Raw genomic sequence first — 9015 nt, 5'->3', positions numbered from 1 at the left:
AGCTCTCACATTCATACATGACCACAGGAAAAACCATAGCCTTGACTAGATGGACCTTTGTTGGCAAAGTAATGTCTCTGCTTTTGAATATGCTATCTAGGTTGTCATAACTTTCCTTCCAAGAAGTAAGCGTCTTTTAATTTCATGACTGCAGTCACCATCTGCAGTGATTTTGGAGCCCAAAAAAATAAAGTCTGACACTGTTTCCACTGTTTCCCCGTCTATTTCCCATGAAGTGTTGGGGCCGGATGCCATGATCTTCGTTTTCTGAATGTTGAGCTTTAAGCCAACTTTTTCACTCTCCACTTTCACTTTCATCAAGAGGCTCTTCAGTTCCTCTTCACTTTCTGCCATAAGGGTGGTGTCATCTGCATATCTGAGGTTATTGATATTTCTCCCAGCAATCTTCATTCCAGCTTGTGCTTCTTCCAGCCCAGCGTTTCTCATGATGTACTCTGCATAGAAGTTAAATAAGCAGGGTGACAATATACAGCCTTGACGTACTCCTTTTCCTATTTGGAACCAGTCTGTTGTTCCATGTCCAGTTCTAACTGTTGCTTCCTGACCTGCATACAGATTTCTCAAGAGGCAGGTCAGGTGGTCTGGTATTCCCATCTATTTCAGAATTTTCCACAGTTTATTGTGATCCACACAATCAAAGGCTTTGACATAGTCAATAAAGCAGAAATAGATGTTTTTCTGGAACTCTCTTGCTTTTTCCATGATCCAGCGGATGCTGGCAATTTGATCTGTGGTTCCTCTGCCTTTTCTAAAACCAGCTTGACCATCAAGGTCAGGGGCAGCAGCCGAGAGTGCCAGACTGCGACGGCGCAGGAACAGCGGAGAGGAGCTACCCGGCGTCCGAGGTCAGGGGGGCCGGCCGAGAGGAGTTACCCCGTGTCTGAGGGTCAGGGGCGGCAGCCAGGAGGACCAACCCCATGCCCAAGGCCACGCCCGAGGCCAGGGGCGGCCGCCAGGAGGACCAACCCACGCCCAAGGAGCCGTGGCTGCGCGGGAGCAGGAGGGCGTAGAGGAGCTATCCCAAGTTGAAGGTCAGGAAGGGCAAAGGTGAGGAGATACCCCTCGTCCAAGGTAAGGAGCAGCGGCTGCGCTTTGCTGAAGCTTATACTGCTCACCAGTAAATGGACAGAGGGGTTGTTGGAGCAAGGAAAAGCAACTTTATTTTTATTTGGGAAGCCAGTAGACCAAGAAGATGGTGGATAAATATCCCAAAGAGCCATCGTCTCTGTGTTAGAATTCTAGGAGGGGAGCGAGTAAAATCCTGGTTCCAGTTAGACACTGTAGGCGATGTGTTGATTTCTTCCCTCTTGCCACCCTGCACAGGTGGGCCTGGTCAGAAGTTAAACAATGATGTTTTAGCTTAACACTCATTACCTGGGTGGCAGGGTTCCCAGAGACGGGCAATTATGTATAATTTAAGCTTACAGACAACATGCCTTTGGTGATTAACTTGCAGCAAAAGCAATAGAATACAAAGATTAAAGTAAAAGAAACATCCAATATGGAGTCAGATATGTTTTTTCCTATTGTAATACCACAAAATTCATCCTTTTATAGTATACAGTTCAGTGGTATACTCACAGTTGTGCAACCATCACCACTAACCAGAATATTTTCATCACTCCATAAAGAAACCCTGTACCTACTAGTCCCTTACTATTTCCCCTCAACTTCTCCAACCCTTGGCAATCGTGTGTCTACTTTCTGTCTGTATAGATTTGCCTACTCTGGAGATTTCATAGAAATGGAATCATACCATATGTGGCCTTTCATTTAGCATAATGTTTTCAAGGTTCATCCATGTTGTAGCGTGTGTCAAGACACTTTCGCATTTTTGATAAGGGCTGAGAACATTTTGGTAGCTTTGGCCCATTCTGGTCCTCGGGTGAGCTCAATTTAAAAAAAAACAACAAACAAACCATAGGGTTGCAAAGTCTTAGAACTTCTCAAATTTAGAGCCAAAGTGGCCATCCTAGAGAGATTATTGGAAAACCAAAGGTCAAAAAAAGTTGCTGGCTTTGAAGATGGAGGAAGGAGCCACAAGTAGGGGAGCACAGGCAGCCTAGAGAGACTAGAGATGAGAAAAGGGATTCACTCCCAGAGCCTCCAGAAAGAATGCCGCCCTGCCCGGCCCACATCTTCATTCTAGCCCGTTAAGACCCACAGGGAACTTGGACCCCCCAGAACTATAAGATAATTAATTTGTGTTGTTTGGAGTTTGTGTATAACTCGGTTTCTGTTAACTTGTTACATACAGCATCAATAGGAAACTCCTCCCGAGTTTGGTACCTGGAACTGGAGAGCAGGACTGCACCTCGCTCATCTCCAAAGCGTCGGGAGGTGCAACATACCAGGTAAGCGTTCAGATTCTGCCTCGGATGACCCATGGCTTACGTTGTAGTGTTTGCACGTTGTGTATCCTTGAGCAAGTGATTCGTCCTCTCAACAGAATTTCCTCATCAGTAAAATGGGAAAAACTGTATTCCTTCACAAGACTGTCATAAAGATTGACAAAAAGCATGTGTGTTAGTGCTTAGCTCAGTGCCAGGCCGATGGGGAACGCCAAATAAATAAATGCTGGCCAGTGTTACCACTGTTGCCATGCATCGTTGACTGTATTTTGTTTTAAAGATTTTTTTTTGTAAATACGTTGTTGTGTAGGTTCTGTATTTTTTATATTATTGTTTGGGTGGGAGGGCTGTGTTGGGTCTTCACTGCTCTGTCGGAGCTTTCTCTAGTTGTGTTGAGCAGATGCTACCCTTCGTTGCAGTGTGTGGGCTTCTCATGGCAGTGGCTTCTCTTCTTGAAGAGGACAGGCTCTGGGCACATGGGCTCAGTACTTGTGGTATATGGGCTTAGTTGCCCAGTCGCATGTGGAATCTTAGTTCCCCAACCAGGAGTCAAACCTGTGTCCCCCACATTGGCAGGTGGATTTTTTGCCACTGGACTACCTAGGGAAATTCCACTTATTATTTTTTTTTTAATATTTATTTGGCTACACCAGGTCTAAGTTGCAGCATGCAGGATCTTTAGTTGCAGCATGTGGGATCTAGTTCCCTGGTCATGAATCGAACTTGGGCCCTCCCTGCATTGGGAGCACAGAGTTTTAGCCACTGGACCCCCAGGGAAGTCCCTCATTAACTGTATCTTGAACTGACCTTAATCAGAGCTAACTCTGTCTCCTCTTGTGGTATCTAAAGGGACAGAGTACTTGGGCTCAGTGTGGGCTGGAGTCCATACCAAGAACACTGGTTTCAAACCCTGGAAGGTCCAGACAGCAGTCATATTCCTCAGGCAGGTAGCTGTACCTGGTTCTAGATGTTTATCTAGTTTGGGGTGGTAAAACTACCAATAGCACAGAGAGAAGGGTGTCTCCATGTATGAGAAAGTGAGGGATGGAGCCAGGAAAAGGAAAAGAGATGCTAGGTGGAAGCCAAGTAGGAATCTGGCAACTGAGATTGGTCAGCATCTTGAAGGATGGGCAACAGGGAGGCTGGGTGGGTTCTTGAGCACACAACATTTACCCCAGTTCCCACGATGAATATTAAGCACTATGTCCACTAGGATGGAGAAGGCAATGGCATCCCACTCCAGTACTCTTGCCTGGAAAATCCCATGGATGGAGAGCCTGGTAGGCTGCAGTCCATGGGGTCGCAAAGAGTCGGACACGACTGAGTGACTTCACTTTCACTTTTCACTTTCATGCATTGGAGAAGGAAATGGCAACCCACTCCAGTATTCTTCCTAGAGAATCCCAGGGATGGGGGAGCCTGGTGGGCTTCCATCTATGGGGTTGCACAGAGTTGGACACAACTGAAGCAACGTAGCAGCAGCAGCAGCCACTAGGTTACGTAAAACAAAGACAGACAATAACAAGTGTTGATGAGGATGTGGAGAAATTAGAATCCTGTTACATGGCTGGTGGGAATGTAAAATGCTACAACTACTTTTGAAAACAGTTTGGCATGTCCTTAGATGATTAAATATACTGTGACCATGGTTAGTTCAGTCGCTTAGTCGTGTCCGACTCTTTGTGACCCCATGAATTGCAGCACACCAGGCCTCCCTGTCCATCACCAACTCCCGGAGTTCACTCAGACTCACGTCCATCGAGTCAGTGATGCCATCCAGCCATCTCACCCTCTGTCATCCCCTTCTCCTCCTGCCCCCAATCCCTCCCAGCATCAGAGTCTTTTCCAATGAGTCAACTCTTCGCATGAGGTGGCCAAAGTACTGGAGTTTCAGCTTTAGCATCATTCCTTCCAATGAACACCCAGGACTGATCTCCTTTAGGATGGACTAGTTGGATCTCCTTGCAGTCCAAGGGACTCTCAAGAGTCTGCTCCAACACCACATTTCAAAAGCATCAATTCTTCAGCGCTCAGCCTTCTTCACAGTCCAACTCTCACATCCATACATGACCACAGGAAAAACCATAGCCTTGACTAGATGGACCTTTGTTGGCAAAGTAATGTCTCTGCTTTTGAATATGCAGTCTAGGTTGGTCATAACTCTTCTTCCAAGGAGTAAGCGTCTTTTAATTTCATGGCTGCAGTCACCATCTGCAGTGATTTTGGAGGCCAGAAAAATAAAGTCTGACACTGTTTCCACTGTTTCCCCATCTATTTCCCATGAAGTGATGGGGCCGGATGCCATGATCTTCGTTTTCTGAATGTTGAGCTTTAAGCCAATTTTTTCACTCTCCACTTTCACTTTCATCAAGAGGCTCTTCAGTTCCTCTTTACTTTCTGCCGTAAGGGTGGTGTCATCTGCATATCTGAGGTTATTGATATTTCTCCCAGCAATCTTCATTCCAGCTTGTGCTTCTTCCAGCCCAGCGTTTCTCATGATGTGTACTCTGCATAGAAGTTAAATAAACAGGGTGATAATATACAGCCTTGACGTACTCCTTTTCCTATTTGGAACCAGTCTGTTGTTCCATGTCCAGTTCTAACTGTTGCTTCCTGACCTGCATACAGATTTCTCAAGAGGCAGGTCAGGTGGTCTGTTATTCCCATCTCTTTCAGAATTTTCCACAGTTGATTGTGATCCACACAGTCAAAGGCTTTGGCATAGTCAATAAAGCAGAAATAGATGTTTTTCTGGAACTCTCTTGCTTTTTCGATGATCCAGAGGATGTTGGCAATTTGATCTCTGGTTCCTCTGCCTTTTCTAAAACCAGCTTGAACATCAGGAAGTTCACAGTTCACGTATTGCTGAAGCCTGGCTTAGAGAATCTTGAGCATTACTTTACTAGCATGTGAGATGAGTTCAATTGTGCGGTAGTTTGAGCATTCTTTGGCATTGCCTTTCTTTGGGATTGGATTGAAAACTGACCTTTTCCAGTCCTGTGGCCACTGCTGAGTTTTCCAAATTTGCTGGTATATTTAATGCAGCACTTTCGCGGCATCATCTTTCAGGATTTGAAATAGCTCAACTGGAATTCCATCACCTCCACTAGTTTTGTTCGTAGTGATGCTTTCTAAGGCCCGCTTGACTTCACATTCCAAGATGTCTGGCTCTAGGTCAGTGATCACATCATCGTAATTATCTGGATCGTGAAGATCTTTTTTGTACAGTTCTTCTGTGTATTCTTGCCACCTCTTCTTAATATCTTCTGCTTCTGTTAGGTCCGTACCATTTCTGCCCTTTATTGACCCCATCTTTGCATGAAATGTTTCCTTGGTATCTCTAATTTTCTTGAAGAGATCTCTAGTCTTTCCCATTCTGTTGTTTTCCTCTATTTCTTTGCACTGATTGCTGAGGAAGGCTTTCTTATCTCTTCTTGCTATTCTTTGTGACCATATGATCCAGCAATTTCACTACTGTGTACTTGCCCACATCCACACATTTGTCCACACAAAAACTTATCCATGAATGTTTGCAGAAGCATTTTTTGTAATAGCCAAAAGGCAGAAACAACCCAACCTCTGTCAAATGGGGACTGAAGAAACAAAATGTGATCTATCCATACAATAGAATAATATTTGGCAATTAGAAAAGATTGAATGACTGAGACATACCACAACATGGATAAGTCTTTAAAACATGATGCTAAATTAAAGAAGCCAAACACCAAAGACCCCATGTTGTATGATTCTTTTTATATGAAATATCTAGAATAGGTAAATCCAGGGAGACAGCAAGCAGATTAGTGGTTACCAGGGACTGGAAAGAGGGCAAAAGAACAGGGGACTGTTCATGGTAACAGGGTTTCTTTTTTTTTTTTTTAACAGGGTTTCTTTGGCAGTGATAAAAATGTTCTGAAAACAGGTAATGGTAATGGTTGCACGACTCTGAGTATATCACTGAATTTCACACTTTAAAGGGTGAATTTTGTGGTGTGTGAATTATAATCTCAATAAAGCTGCTATTAAGTGCTGGAGAAGGCAATGGCAACCCACTCCAGTACTCTTGCCTGGAAAATCCCATGGACGGAGGAGCCTGGTAGGCTGCAGTCCATGGGGTCGCTAGGAGTCGGATACGACTGAGTGACTTCACTTTCACTTTTCACTTTCATTCATTGGAGGAGGAAGTGGCAACCCACTCTGGCATTCTTGCCTGGAGAATCCCAGGGACAGCCTGGTGGGCTGCCGTCTATGGGGTCGCACAGAGTCAGACACGACTGGAGCGACTTAGCAGCAGCAGTAGCAGCAAATAAGTGCTACCCACCTTTGAGCACTTTCAGTGTGCCAGCGAGTGAGCTGAGTATATGCTTGAGTTTGTTACCAGGCTTTAGGGTCAAGGCTGACCTGTTGAGGAGCCTGAGCTGGACTCGTGTGACTCCTACCTTCTTGGAGGGAGGCAAGGAGCAGAGAGGCCCAGTTTGGCAGACAGGTAGATAAGAGAGTGATCAGAGGGGTAAGCATCCCTGAGACATGAGGGCACCTGAGAAAAGTCAAGTCACTTGAGTTCAGAGAGCCGGTCAGAAAGCGTGTCCATCTGTAGCTGCCAGATGTCAGGCCTCCAGAACAGGGAGCCTGGCCTGCTGTCTACTCTTTGGCCCTCTGGACCCCAGAGGAAACCCTGGTGACTTAAAGCAGGAGAATAACCTTCCAGTTGGTGAAAAACAAATTGAGGAGGAGGCAAAAAGAGAACCAGAGAGATGAATTAGGAGGCTGGAGCCATCACCTGGAAGTGAGATAACTTATATTCCAAGGGGAGATGGGCCATGTATTAGGGTTCACCAGAGAAACAGAACCAACGGGATATACCTCTGTCTCTATCATCTCTATCTGTATTTATAGCAAGTGATTTACTGTACTAACTGGCTCATACAATTATAGAGGTTAAAAACCCCTCAAGTCTGCATTTGTCAAACTGGAGACCCAGGAAAGCCTGTGATATAATTCCAGCCTGAGCCCAAAGGCCTGAAATTCAGTAGACCATATGGCGTAGATTCCAGCCTGAGGGCAGAAAAAGCCAAAGTCCTCGCTCAAACAGTCAGGGAGGCAGATTTCCCTCTTCCTCTGTCTCTTCTTCTACTCGGCTCTTCATTGACTGGATGAGGGCCACCCACATTAGGGAGAACAACCTGCTTTACTTAAAGTCCATTGATTCAAATGTTCATCTCCTCCAAAAACACTGTTGCAGGCACACCCAGGAAAACATGTGACCAAATACCTGGGCACCCCATGACCCAGTCACACTGACACATGAAATTAGCCATCACAGGCCATAAGCAAATAAACATATAATAATGTATGGTCAGGGAGCAATAAAAAAAGTACGGGGAAAAATGAAGAAGGGCAACTGACTTGAGAACAGTGGGGCCAGAAGGACAGGCAGAGAGAAGGTATCGAAAATAAATGTCTGTTAAATGAAAGGCTGAATGTTGCATTCCTCCAAGTGTTACTTTTTTCTTTATGCCCCACATTGCTTTGCCTTCTGTTAGGTTTTAACTGCAGCGAATGCTATTGTCACTGGGAATTAAGGTATTTTCTTTTTTTTTTTTTAAAGAATCAGCAGCTTGAAAGACACCATGTTCACACATTCTGCCGGAATGTCACATTTGATATGGCCACTGGACACGCTTGACTTCTTCTTTATTTATGATTTCTGGCGCTTTTCCTTTGAGGCCGCTCAGAATAGCTTCTGATCCTGCTCGCTCACAGAAACGGTGAAATCAAATCTTCCTGTGCTCGCCCCATCGGAGGCCAGTTTGCTTATGTAAGCTACTCCCGCCCTCACTGAGTAACTGGATGGTGAGAGCAGAGCCCCGGACAGATTTCAGATGAGGCTCTCTTCACATAAACATCTCTGACTCGTGTACTATTCTTCTGGTAAATTGCTTTTGTTTCCAGAAACCTCGTCGCAATCGATACAAGTTGTGTGCGTGCTACGGGAGACCACATTTGAGCCATTGGCTGATCACTAATCTCTTTATTCCCCTTTAAATGTTTTTGGTCTTTCCCTCGGTAATATTCAAATCAATGTCCTGACTTATTTATTCTTTGGGAGTCTCAGTATCTCCCTCAGCATCGCATCACTTCTGTTTGATGATAGATTTTGTTGAATTACTGTACCCTGGGCAAAGCAGCGGGCTCCTTTGACTGTCTGTCAAAGGACTGTCTGTCGTGTGTGGGTGTAATGTGTGTACATGTCAACAAATTTGCACGAGTGTGAGTGTGTCTAGCCTAATAAGAGGTGAAAGACCTCTGAGTTCGAAATCCAACAGATGTAAGTTGGAGGGACAGTTTTTCCATGGTCTAGCCACTAACCTTGGGCAAGTTGTCTCATGGGGGCCTAGGATCCGCAGCTGGAAAATAAATATAGGTCTATACCCAAGAGAAAGGAAAACATGTGTCCACATTAAAACATGTACAAGAATGTTCATAGTAGCATTTTTCATAATAGCAAATGAAACCCATATCCCATCAACTGGTGAATGGATAAATAAAATCCATACAGTAGAATATGATTTGGGGACTTCGCTGGCAGCCCAGTGGTTAAGACTCCACACTTCCAATGCAGAGGTGATGGGTTCAATGCCTG

General features: G+C 45.0%; 1 long non-coding RNA gene across 1 annotated transcript; it reads left to right on the top strand.

Moving 5' to 3' along the window:
• The first annotated feature begins 1006 nt into the window (after positions 1–1006).
• Positions 1007–8293, top strand: LOC123328640. The gene is made up of 4 exons (XR_006543610.2): positions 1007–1068; positions 2279–2375; positions 6258–6294; positions 7981–8293. It is a non-coding gene; the product is annotated as an uncharacterized LOC123328640 (long non-coding RNA).
• The last annotated feature ends 722 nt before the right edge of the window (positions 8294–9015 follow it).

Source organism: Bubalus bubalis, chromosome 12 (assembly GCF_019923935.1).
Source record: "Bubalus bubalis isolate 160015118507 breed Murrah chromosome 12, NDDB_SH_1, whole genome shotgun sequence".
In the NCBI taxonomy this organism is placed as follows: domain Eukaryota; kingdom Metazoa; phylum Chordata; class Mammalia; order Artiodactyla; family Bovidae; genus Bubalus; species Bubalus bubalis.
Note: the sequence above shows the minus strand (reverse complement) of the source record. Positions and strands in the feature narration are given on the sequence as shown.